We start from the raw sequence: 12,032 nt of genomic DNA, 5'->3' as shown, positions 1-12,032 counted from the left end.
CAGCAAAAGCAGTGCTCAGAGGCCAATTTATATCGATAAATGCACACATACAAAAAGAAGAAAGAGCCAAAATCAGAGAACTGTCCCTACAACTTGAACAAATAGAAAGTGAGCAACAAAAGAACCCATCAGGCACCAGAAGAAAACAAATAATAAAAATTAGAGCTGAACTAAATGAATTAGAGAACAGAAAAACAATTGAAAGAATTAACAAAGCCAAAAGCTGGTTCTTTGAAAAAATTAACAAAATTGATAAACCATTGGCTAGACTGACTAAAGAAATACAGGAAAGGAAACAAATAACCCGAATAAGAAACGAGAAGGACCACATCACAACAGAGCCAACTGAAATTAAAAGAATCATATCAGATTATTAAGAAAAATTGTACTCTAACAAATTTGCAAATGTAGAAGAAATGGATGAATTCCTGGAAAAACACTACCTACCTAAACTAACACATTCAGAAGCAGAACAACTAAATAGACCCATAACAAAAAAAAGAGATTGAAACAGTAATCAAAAAACTCCCAACAAAAAAAAGCCTTGGCCCGGACGGCTTCACTGCAGAGTTCTACCAAACTTTCAGAGAAGAGTTAACACCACTACTACTAAAGGTATTTCAAAGCATAGAAAATGACGGAATACTACCCAACTCATTCTATGAAGCCACAATCTCCCTGATACCCAAACCAGGTAAAGACATTACAAAAAAAGAAAATTACAGACCTATATCCCTCATGAACATAGATGCAAAAAGCCTCAACAAAATTCTAGCCAATAGAATTCAACAACATATCAAAAAAATAATTCACCACGACCAAGTGGGATTTATACCAGGTATGCAAGGCTGGTTTAATATTAGAAAAACCATTAATGTAATCCACTACATAAATAAAACAAAAGATAAAATGACGTGATCTTATCAATTGATGCAGAAAAGGCATTTGACAAAGTCCAACACCCATTTATGATAAAAACTCTCACCAAAATAGGAATTGAAGGAAAATTCCTCAACATAATAAAGGGCATCTATGCAAAGCCAACAGCCAACATCACTCTAAATGGAGAGAACCTGAAAGCATTTCCCTTGAGAACGGGTACCAGACAAGGATGCCCTTCATCACCACTCTTATTCAACATTGTGCTAGAAGTCCTAGCCAGAGCAATTAGGCTAAGACAAAGAAATAAAGGGCATCTGGATTGGCAAGGAGGAAGTAAAATTATCACTGTTTGCAGATGACATGATCTTATACACAGAAAACCCTAAGGAATCCTCCAGAAAACTACTGAAACTAATAGAAGAGTTCGGCAGAGTCTCAGGTTATAAGATAAACATAGAAAAATCACTTGGATTCCTCTACATCAACAAAAAGAACATCGAAGAGGAAATAACCAAATCAATACCATTCACAGTAGCCCCCAAGAAGATGAAATACTTAGGAATAAATCTTACCAAGGATGTAAAAGACCTATACAAAGAAAACTACAAAGCTCTACTATAAGAAATTCAAAAGGACATACTTAAGTGGAAAAACATACCTTGCTCATGGATAGGAAGACTTAACATAGTAAAAATGTCTATTCTACCAAAAGCCATCTATACATACAATGCACTTCCGATCCAAATTCCAATGTCATTTTTTAAGCTGATAGAGAAACAAATCACCAACTTCATATGGAAGGGAAAGAAGCCTCGGATAAGCAAAGCATTACTGAAAAAGAAGAAGAAAGTGGGAGGCCTCACTCTACCTGATTTCAGAACCTATTATACAGCCACAGTAGTCAAAACAGCCTGGTATTGGTACAACAACAGGCACATAGACCAGTGGAACAGAATTGAGAACCCAGATATAAATCCATCCACGTATGAGCAGCTGATATTTGACAAAGGACCAGTGTCAGTTAATTGGGGAAAAGATAGTCTTTTTAACAAATGGTGCTGGCATAACTGGATATCCATTTGCAAAAAAATGAAACAGGACCCATACCTCACACCAAGCACAAAAACTAACTCCAAGTGGATCAAAGACCTAAACATAAAGATTAAAACGATAAAGATCATGGAAGAAAAAATAGGGACAACCCTAGGAGCCCTAATACAAGGCATAAACAGAATACAAAACACTACCAAAAATGACGAAGAGAAACCCGATAACTGGGAGCTCCTAAAAATCAAACACCTATGCTCATCTAAAGACTTCACCAAAAGAGTAAAAAGACCACCTACAGACTGGGAAAGAATTTTCAGCTATGACATCTCCGACCAGTGCCTGACCTCTAAAATCTATATGATTCTGTCAAAATTCAACCACAAAAAAACAAACAACCCAATCAAGAAGTGGGCAAAGGATATGAACTCACACTTCACTAAAGAAGATATTCAGGCAGCTAACAGATACATGAGAAAATGCTCTCGATCATTAGCCATTAGAGAAATGCAAATTAAAACTATGATGAGATTCCATCTCACTCCAACAAGGCTGGCATTAATCCAAAAAACACAAAATAATAAATGTTGGAGACGCTGCAGAGAGATTGGAACTCTTATACACTGCTGGTGAGAATGTAAAATGGTACAACCACTTTGGAAATCTATCTGGCGTTATCTTAAACAGTTAGAAATAGAACTACCATACAACCCAGAAATCCCACTCCTCGGAATATACCCTGGAGAAATAAGAGCCTTCACACAAACAGATATATGCACACCCATGTTTATTGTAGCTCTGTTTACAATAGCAAAAAGCTGGAAGCAACCAAGGTGTCCATCAATGGATGAATGGGTAAATAAATTGTGGTATATTCACACAGTGGAATACTACGCATCGGTAAAGAACAGTGACAAATCTGTGAAACATTTCATAACATGGAGGAACCTGGAAGGCATTATGCTGAACGAAATTAGTCAGAGGCAAAAGGACAAATATTGTATAAGACCACTATTATAAGATCTTGAGAAATAGTATAAACTGAGAAGAACACATACTTTTGTGGTTACGAGGAGGGGAGGGTGGGAGAGGGTTTTTTACTGATTAATTAGTAGGTAAGAACTGCTTTAGGTGAAGGAAAGGACAACACTCAATACATGGAAGGTCAGCTCAATTGGACTGGACCAAAAGCAAAGAAGTTTCCGGGATAAAATGAACGCTTCAAAGGTCAGTGGAGCAAGGGCGGGGGTTTGGAGACCATGGTTTAAGGGGACTTCTAAGTCAACTGGCAAAATAATTCTATTCTGAAAACATTCTGCATCCCACTTTGAAATGTGGCGTCTGGGGTCTTAAATGCTAACAAGCGCCCATCTAAGATGCATCAATTGGTCTCACCCCACCTGGAGCAAAGGAGAATGAAGAACACCAAGGTCACACGACAACTAAGAGCCCAAGAGACAGAAAGGGCCACATGAACCAGAGACCTACATCATCCTGAGACCAGAAGAACTAGTTGGTGCCCGGCCACAATCGATGACTGCCCTGACAGGGAGCATAACAGAGAACCCCTGAGGGAGCAGGAGATCAGTGGGATGCAGACCCCAAATTCTCATATAAAGACCGTACTTAATGGTCTGACTGAGACTAGAGGAGTCCTGGTGATCATGGTCCCCAAACCGTCTGTTGGCACAGGACAGGAACCATCCCCGAAGACAACTCATCAGACATGAAAGGGACTGGACGGTGGGTAGGAGAGAGATGCTGATGAAGAGTGAGCTAATTATATCAGGTGGACACTTGAGACCGTGTTGGCATGTCTGGAGGGGGGATGGGAGGATAGAGAGAGATGGAAGCTGGCAAAATTGTCACGAAAGGAGAGACTGGAAGGGCTGACTCATTAGGAGGAGAGCAAGCGGGAGTACGGAGTAAGATGTATATAAACTTATATGTGACAGTCTGACTTGATTTGTAAACGTTCACTTGAAGCTCAATAAAAGTTAATAAAAAAAAAAAGTAAAATAAAAATCCTCACAACTGGAGCAGTGTGCAATGTCATGATAAATGGAGAAAAGGTTGAAGTTGTCAAGGATTCCATTTTACTTGGATCCACAATCAACACCCATGGAAGCACCTGTCAAGAAATCAAACGACACATTGTGTTGGCCATATCTACTGCAAAAGACATCTTTAAAGTGTTCAAAACCAAAGATGTCACCTTGAGGACGAAGGTGCACCTGACCCAAGTCATGGTGTTTTCAAATGCCTCACATGCATGCAAAGCTTGAACAATGAATAAGGAAGACCAAAGAAGAACTGATGCTTTTGAATTACGGTGTTGGTGAAGAATATTGAATATACCATGGACTGCCAGTAGAAGGAATGAATCTGTCCCGGAAGAAGTAAAGCCAGAGTGCTCCTTAGAAGCGAAGATGGTGAGCCTTCCTCTTATTTACTCTGGACATGTTAGCAGGAGGGACCAGTCCAGGGTGAACAACATCATGCTAGGTAAAGTAGAGGGTCAGCGAAAAAGAGAAGCACCCTCAACGAAATAGATTGACACAGTGGCTGCAACAAGAGGCTCAAACAGCAAAAATTGAGAAGATGGCGCTCAACTGGGCAGTGTTCGGTTCTGTTCTACACAGGTTGGCTATGAGTAAGAACCCACTAGAGGGCACCTGTCAACAGCTCTTTCACTCCACTCAGACACCACCACCAGTTCACTGCTTTCCGGCCTCAAAAGCCACTAAACTGACCACCAGAGGGCGCCAGACCAAGAAAGGAGGAGACTAAACAATTCTCGTTTATTACATTCATTTATTCAACAAATATTTATTGAACACGGACTGTGTTCCAGGCATTTAATAGCCACTGAGGACACGGTGGTGAATGTAAGAATTCATGAGTTGCTCGAAATCCAAGAAATAATAAGGGAGGTGATGAATGTTATTTTTTGGAATATGTGATATCTTGGGTAGACAACAGCCAGTGACATATTGAGTGCTTTTACTCGTGCGATCCTATTTTTACCCTCAAAGGATCTGATGCAGTGGTTAAAGTGCTCAGCTGCCAACCAAAAAGGTCAGTGGCTGTAACCCACCAGTGGCTCCAACCCACCAGTGGCTCCACCGGAGAAAGATGTGGCAGTGGGCTTCCGTAAAGATTGCAGCCTTGGAAGCCCTATGGACCAGTGCTACTCTGTCACATGGGGTCTCCATGAGTCTGAATCTACTGACTGCAATGGGTTTCGGTTTGGAGTTTTACCCAGGTTGATGTGACCTAGTACATATGCCTTGCATGTGAGTGGACTTCCCTGGGTTTGCATTATCAATTTTGGCACCTGCCTCTTGCATGTAATACTTATTCAAACTCCCAGCCAGGCAATTACAAGAATTGACTAGATCTCTACCCATTCTCCTCATTTCATTTGAAAAGACCATGCTATTACTGCACACTTAGTGTTAAAGGAATAGAGACAAGCCCCCCTAATCATCATAGTCCTAGGTTTCTTTTGTGGACTTCACCAGTCCATGTGCAGCATCACAGTCATGCCAATTCAGAGAATTAATTGAAAAATGTTCTTTTTTTTCTTTTATCTTAATGACATAGGAATTACCAGTTTAAAAAAAAAAAAAAAGCTTTATATATATTTTTATTTTATTTTAGACGAAGGTTTACAGAGCAAATTAGTTTCTCATTAAACAATACACATATTGTTTTTGTGACATTGGTTGCCACCCCCAAGACATGTCAATGATCTGCCCTTCACAAACTTGAGTTCGCCTCCCCCCCCTTACTAGCTTTCCTGTCCCCTCCTGCATTCTTATCCTTGCCCCTGGGCTGGTGTGCACATTTAGTCTTATTTTGCTTTATGGGCCTAATTTTTGTCTGAAGGGTGACTCTCAGGAGTAACTTCAGTAATGAATTAAAAGGATACTGGAGGCCATGTTCTTGGGGTTTCTCCATTCTGTTAGACCAGTAAGTCTGGTGGATTTTGTTTGTTTTGAAAGTTAGAATTTTGTTCTACATTTTTCTTCAGCTATCCAGGACCCTCTATTGTGATCTCCATCAGAACAGTCAGTGGTCTCAGCCAGGCACCATCTAGTTGTGCTGAACTCAGTCTGGTGGAGGCTGTGGTACTTGTGGTCCATTAACCTTTGGACTAGTCTTTCCCTTGTGTCTGGTTTTCTTCATTCTCCCAGTGGAGAATTTAAGGCCCCAGATACTATTCACCAAAACAGAATGTGGCACATTTTCTTCATAACCTATGTTAAGGCAATTGGGCTGGATATTCCCCAAGACCGCGGTCCCCACGGCCCTCAGCCCAGTAATTTTGTCCCTCAGGGAATTTGGAGGAGTCTATGGAGCTTCCAAATATCATTAATATCACACGCAAGCAAAATTTTGCTGAAGGTCATTTAAAAAAGACTGCAGCAGTATATCAACACGGAACTGCCAGAAATTCAGGCCAGTTTCAGAAGAAGACATGGAACCAGGGATATCATTGCTGATGTCAGATGGATCCTGGCTGAAAGCAGAGAATACCAGAAGGAGGTTTACCTGTGTTTTATTGGTTATACAAAGGCGTTTGACTGTGTGGATCATAACAAGTTATGGATAATATTGAGAAGAATGGGAATTCCAGAACACTTAGTTGTGCTCCTGAGGAACCTTTACATAGATCAAGAGGCAGTCGTTTGGACAAAACAAGGAGATACTGATTGGTTTAATGTCAGGAAAGGTGTGCGTCAGGGTTGAATTCTTTCACCATACCTATTCAATCTGTATGCTGAGCAAATAATACGAGAAGCTGGACTATATGAAGAAGAACAGGGCATTAGGATTGGAGGAAGACTCACTAACAACCTGAGTTATGCAGATGACACAACCTTGCTCACTGAAAGTGAAGAGGACTTGAAGCACTTACTAATGAAGATCAAAGACCACAGCCATCAGTATGGATTGTGCCTCAACATAAAGAAAACAAAAATCCTCACAACTGGACTAATGAGCAACATCATGATAAACGGAGAAAAGGTTGAAGTTGTCAAGGATTTCATTTTACTTGGATCCACAATCAACAGCCATGGAAGCAGCAGTCAAGATATCAGAAGACACATTGCATTGGGCAAATCTGCTGCAAAGGACCTCTTTAACGTGTTGAAGAGCAAAAATGTCACGTTGAAGACTAAGGTGCGTCTGACCCAAGCCATGGTATTTGCAATCTCATCATATGCATTTGAAAGCTGAATAATGAATAAGGAAGACCGAAGAAGAATTGATGCCTTTGAATTACGGTGTTGGTGAAGAATATTGAATATACCATGGACTGCCAAAAGAACAAACAAATCTATCTTAGGAGAAGTACAACCAGAATGCTCCTTAGAAACAAGGATGGCAACACTGCGTCTTACATACTTTGGACATGTTGTCAGGAGGGACCAGTCCCTGGAGAAGGACATCATGCTTGGCAGAGTACAGAGTCAGCGGAAAAGAGGATGACCCTCAGTGAGGTGGATTGACACAGTGGTTGCAACAATGAGCTCAAGCATAACAATGATTGTAAGGACGGCGCAGGACCAGGCAGTGTTTCATTCTGTTGTGCATAGGGTCGCTATGAGTCGGAACCGACTCGACAGCACCTAACAACAACAACAACATGGAGCTTCCATGACCTTGCCTTGGTCAAGCTGTACTGGCTTCCCCAGTACTGTGTACTGTCTTACCCTTCACAAGAGTTACCGCTTATCTATTGTCTAGTTAGTGTTTTTCTCCCCTCACACTTTCCCTCCCTTACAACCATAAAAGATTGTTTCTTTGTCTGTGTAAGCCTTTTCATGAGTTTTTATAATAGTGGTCTCATACAGTATGTGTCCTTTTGTGATTGACTTATTTTCCTCAGCACAGTGCCCTGCATATTCATCCATGTTGTGAGATGTTTCCCAGATTCATCATTGTTCTTTATCTTTGGTTACTATTCCATTGTGTGTATATACCACAGTTCGTTTATCCATTCTTCTGTTGATGAGCATCTAGGTTGTTTCCATCTTTTTGCTATTGTGAACAATGCTGCAATGAACATGGGTGTGCATATGTCTATTCATGTGACAGTTCTTATTTCTCTAGGATATATTCCTAGGAGTGGGATTGCTGTATCATATAGTACTTTTATTTCTAGCTTTTTAAGGAAGCACCACATCATTTTCCCAAATGGTTATACCGTCTTGCATTCCCATCAGCAGTGCATAAGGATCCCAATCTCCCCACAGCCTCTCCACCATATGTTATTTTCTGTTTATTTGATTCATGACAGCAATGTTGGGGTGAGATGGTATATCCTTGTAGTTTTGATTTGCATCTTTTTTTTTTTTTAATGCCTAGTGGGAAAACCTGGTGGCATAGTGGTTAAGTGCTACAGCTGCTAACCAAAAGGTCGGCTGTTTGAATCCACCAGGCGCTCCTTGGAAACTCTATCGGGCAGTTCTACTCTGTCCCATAGGGTCGCTAGGAGTTGGAATCGACACGACGGCAGTGGGTTTTTGGTTAACGCCTGCTGATCTCCAGCATTTCCTCATGTGTCTGTTAGCCACCTGAATGTCTTCTTTGATGAAGTGTTTGTTCATATCCTTTGCCACTTTTTTAATCAGATTGTCTTTTTGTTGTAGAGGTGTTGGATTTTCCTGTAGATTTTAGAGATTAGACCTTCGTCGGATTTGTCATGGCCAAAAATTGCTTCCCTGGTCTGTAGGTTCTGTTTTTACTGTTTTGGTGAAGTCTTTTGATGAGCGTAAGTGTTTAATTTTTAGAAGATCCCAGTTATCTAGCTTATCTTCTGGAGTTTGTGTGTTGTTAGTTACGGTTTGTATCCTGTTTATACTGTGTATTAGGGTCTCTAGCATTGATCCTATTTTTTCTTCTACGATATGTATTGTTTTTTATTTTATATTTAGGTCTTTGATTCGTTTTGAATGAATTTTTGTGTATGGTCTGAGGTATGGGTTCTGTTGCATTTTTTTTTGAAGATAGACATCCAGTTTTTCCAGCACCATTTGTTAAAAAGGCAGTCTTTTCTCCATTTAACAGACATTGGGTCTTCGTCGAAAATCAGGTGACTGTAGATGGATGGATTTACATCTGGGTTCTCGACTCTGTCCCAGTGGTCAATGTATCTGTTGTTGTACCAGTACCAGGCTGTTCTGACTACCTTAGCTGTACAGTAGGTTCTGAGGTCAGGTAGTGAGGGTCCTCCTACTGTACTCTTCTTCAATAGTGCTTTTCTTATCCGAGGCTTCTTCCCTTTCCATATAAAGATAATGATTAGTTTTTCTATCGTTTTAAAGAATGCTGTTGGTATTTGCATTGAGATTGCATTGTAGTTGTAGATTACTTTGAGTAGAATTGACTTTTTCACTATATAGGGTCTACCTATCCATTAGCATGGTGTATTTTTTCATTTATGTAGTTATTTTTTGGTTTCTTGCAGCAGAGATTTGTAGTTTTCTTTGTGTAAGTCTTCTACATCCCTGGTTAGATTTATTCCTAAGTATTTTATTTTTTTTTTAGTGTCTATTTTAAATGGTATTGTTTTCCTGATTTCTTTTCATCATTATCTTTATTGGTGTATAGGAATCCAACTGATTTTTGTATAGTTATCTTATATCCTGCTCCTGTGCTACCATGCTAAATCTTTCTATTAATTCAAATAGTTTTCTCATGGAGTCTTCTAGGTTTTCTATGTATAGTGCCATATCATCCACAAATCGGGACAGTTTTACTTCTTCCTTACTAATTTGGATGCCCTCTATTTCTTTTTCTTGCCTTATTGTTCTAGCACAATGTTAAATAGGAGTGGTAAAAAAGGACATCCTTGTCTTGTTTCTGTTCTCAAGGGAAATGCTTTCACCCTCTCTCTATTAAGGATGATGTTGGCTGTTGGTTTTGTATAAAAAAAAAAAAAATTTGTATTAGATGCCCCTTATTATGCTGTGGAATATCTCTTCTATAACTATTTTACTGAACGTTTTTATCAGGAGTGGGTACTGGACTTTATGGAATGTCTTTTCTGCATCGATTGATATGACCACGTGATTCTTTTATTTTATCTGTGTGGTGGATTACGTTGATTGTTTTTCTAATGTTGAGCCATCCTTGCATAGGTGGTATGAATCCCACTTGGTCGTGGTGTATTATTTTTTTGATATGATGCTGAATTCTATTTGCTAGAATTTTGCTGAGAATTTTTGCATCTATATTCATGAAATATATTGGTCTGTAGTTTTCTTTTTTTGTGGTATGTTTGCCTAGTCTTGATATCATGGTTATGCTGGCTTCATAGAATGAATTTGACAGTATCCCTTCCTTTTCTATGTTCTGAAATAGTTTCTGTAGTACTGATGTAAGCTGTTCCCTGAATGTGAAGACATCTGGATCAGGACTTTTTAATGTTGGGTGATTTTTTAATTATTACTTTTTCAACCTCTTCTCTTGTTACAGGTCTGTTCAGATTTCAACTTTAGTTTGTGTTAGTTTTGGTAGGTAGGGTGTTTCTAGAAATTTGTCCATTTCCTCTAGGTTTTCGAATTTGTTGGAGTATAGGTTTTCATTGTACTCTGTTATGACCCTTTTTCTTTCAGTTGGGTCTATGTAATGTCCCCCATTTCATTTCTTATTTGGGTTATTTGTGTCCTCTCCTGTTTTTCTTTTGTCAATTTGGCCAATGTTTTGTAGATTTTGTTGATCCTTTTAGAGAAACAACTTTTAATTTTGTTGATTCTATCGTTTTTCTATTTTCTGTTTCATTTAGATCTGCTCTGATCTTTATTACTTCCTTTCTTCTGGTGACTTCTTCTACTGCTCTCTTTCTATTTGTTTGAGTTGTATAGCTAATGTTTGATTTTGTCCCTTCTTTTTTGATGTGTGCATCTATTGCTATAAATTGACCTCTAAGCACTGTCTTTGCTGTGTCCCAAAGGTTTTGGTATGATGTACTTTCATTCTTGTTTGATTCTAGGAATTTTTTTATTCCATCTTTGATTTCTTCTGTTACCCAGTTGTTTTAAGCAGAGTGTTATTCAGTTTCCATGTATTTGGCTTTTTTTCTTGCTCTTCTTGTTATTAATTCCTACTTTGATGGCTTTGTTATCAGAGAAGATACTTTGTATTATCCCAATGTTTAGGATTTTGTTGAGGGTTGTGGCCTAAGCTGTGGTCTATTCTGGAGAACATTCCATGTGCTTTGGAAAAGCATGTGTACGTTGCTGCTGTTGGGAGGAGTGTTCTATATATGTCTATGAGGTTATGTTGGTTGCTTGTGGCCTTTAGATCTTCTGTGTATCTTTGTTGAGTTTCTTTCTAGATGTCCCATCCTTTATCGAGAGTGGTGTGTTGAAGTCTCCTACTATTACTGTGGAACTGTCAGTTTCTCTTTTCATTGCTGTTAGAGTTTGTTTTATGTATTTTGGAGCCCTGTCATTGGGGCCGTAGGTATTTATTATGGTTATGTCTTCATGGAGGATTGTCCTGTTAATCATTATATAATGCCCTTCTTTGTCTTTTATGGTGGACTTTGTTTTAAAGTCTACTTTATCTGAGGTTAGTACTGCCACTTCTTCTCTTATTTGGTTGTTGTTTGCTTGATATATTTTTTTCCATCCTTTGATTTTTAACATATTTATGTCTTTGTTTCTAAGGTGTCTCTTATAGACAGCATATTGATGGGTCCTGTTTTTTTATCCATTCTCTCTGTCTCTTTATGGTTACATTTAAGCCATTTACATTCAGTGTGATTATCGCTAGGTGTGAGTTATTGCTGTCATTTTGCGATGCTGGTTTTTTTTGTTGTTGTTGTTCATCTTACTCTCCCGTGCTAAGTTCCTATTGTTTATGGGATTGTTTTCTTTTGTTTTTGTAGATTTTGTGTTTACTGAGACTTTATGTCTTCTTTATTTTGGTGAGTAGATTTATTAAATTTCTTTGTGGTTACCTTGAAATTTACCCTTATCTTCCTAAGTTTGAACCAGCCTTTTATTTCTTGATATTGCCTTGACTTTCCCTTCATGATTTCTGCAGAGTAATCAGAGCTTAGTCTTATTGTTTCCCTCTGTATG

The sequence above is a fragment of the Loxodonta africana genome, chromosome 15 (assembly GCF_030014295.1).
Source record: "Loxodonta africana isolate mLoxAfr1 chromosome 15, mLoxAfr1.hap2, whole genome shotgun sequence".
Lineage (NCBI taxonomy): Eukaryota > Metazoa > Chordata > Mammalia > Proboscidea > Elephantidae > Loxodonta > Loxodonta africana.
The sequence above is the reverse complement of the archived record's forward strand: the minus strand, read 5'-3'. Positions refer to the sequence as shown.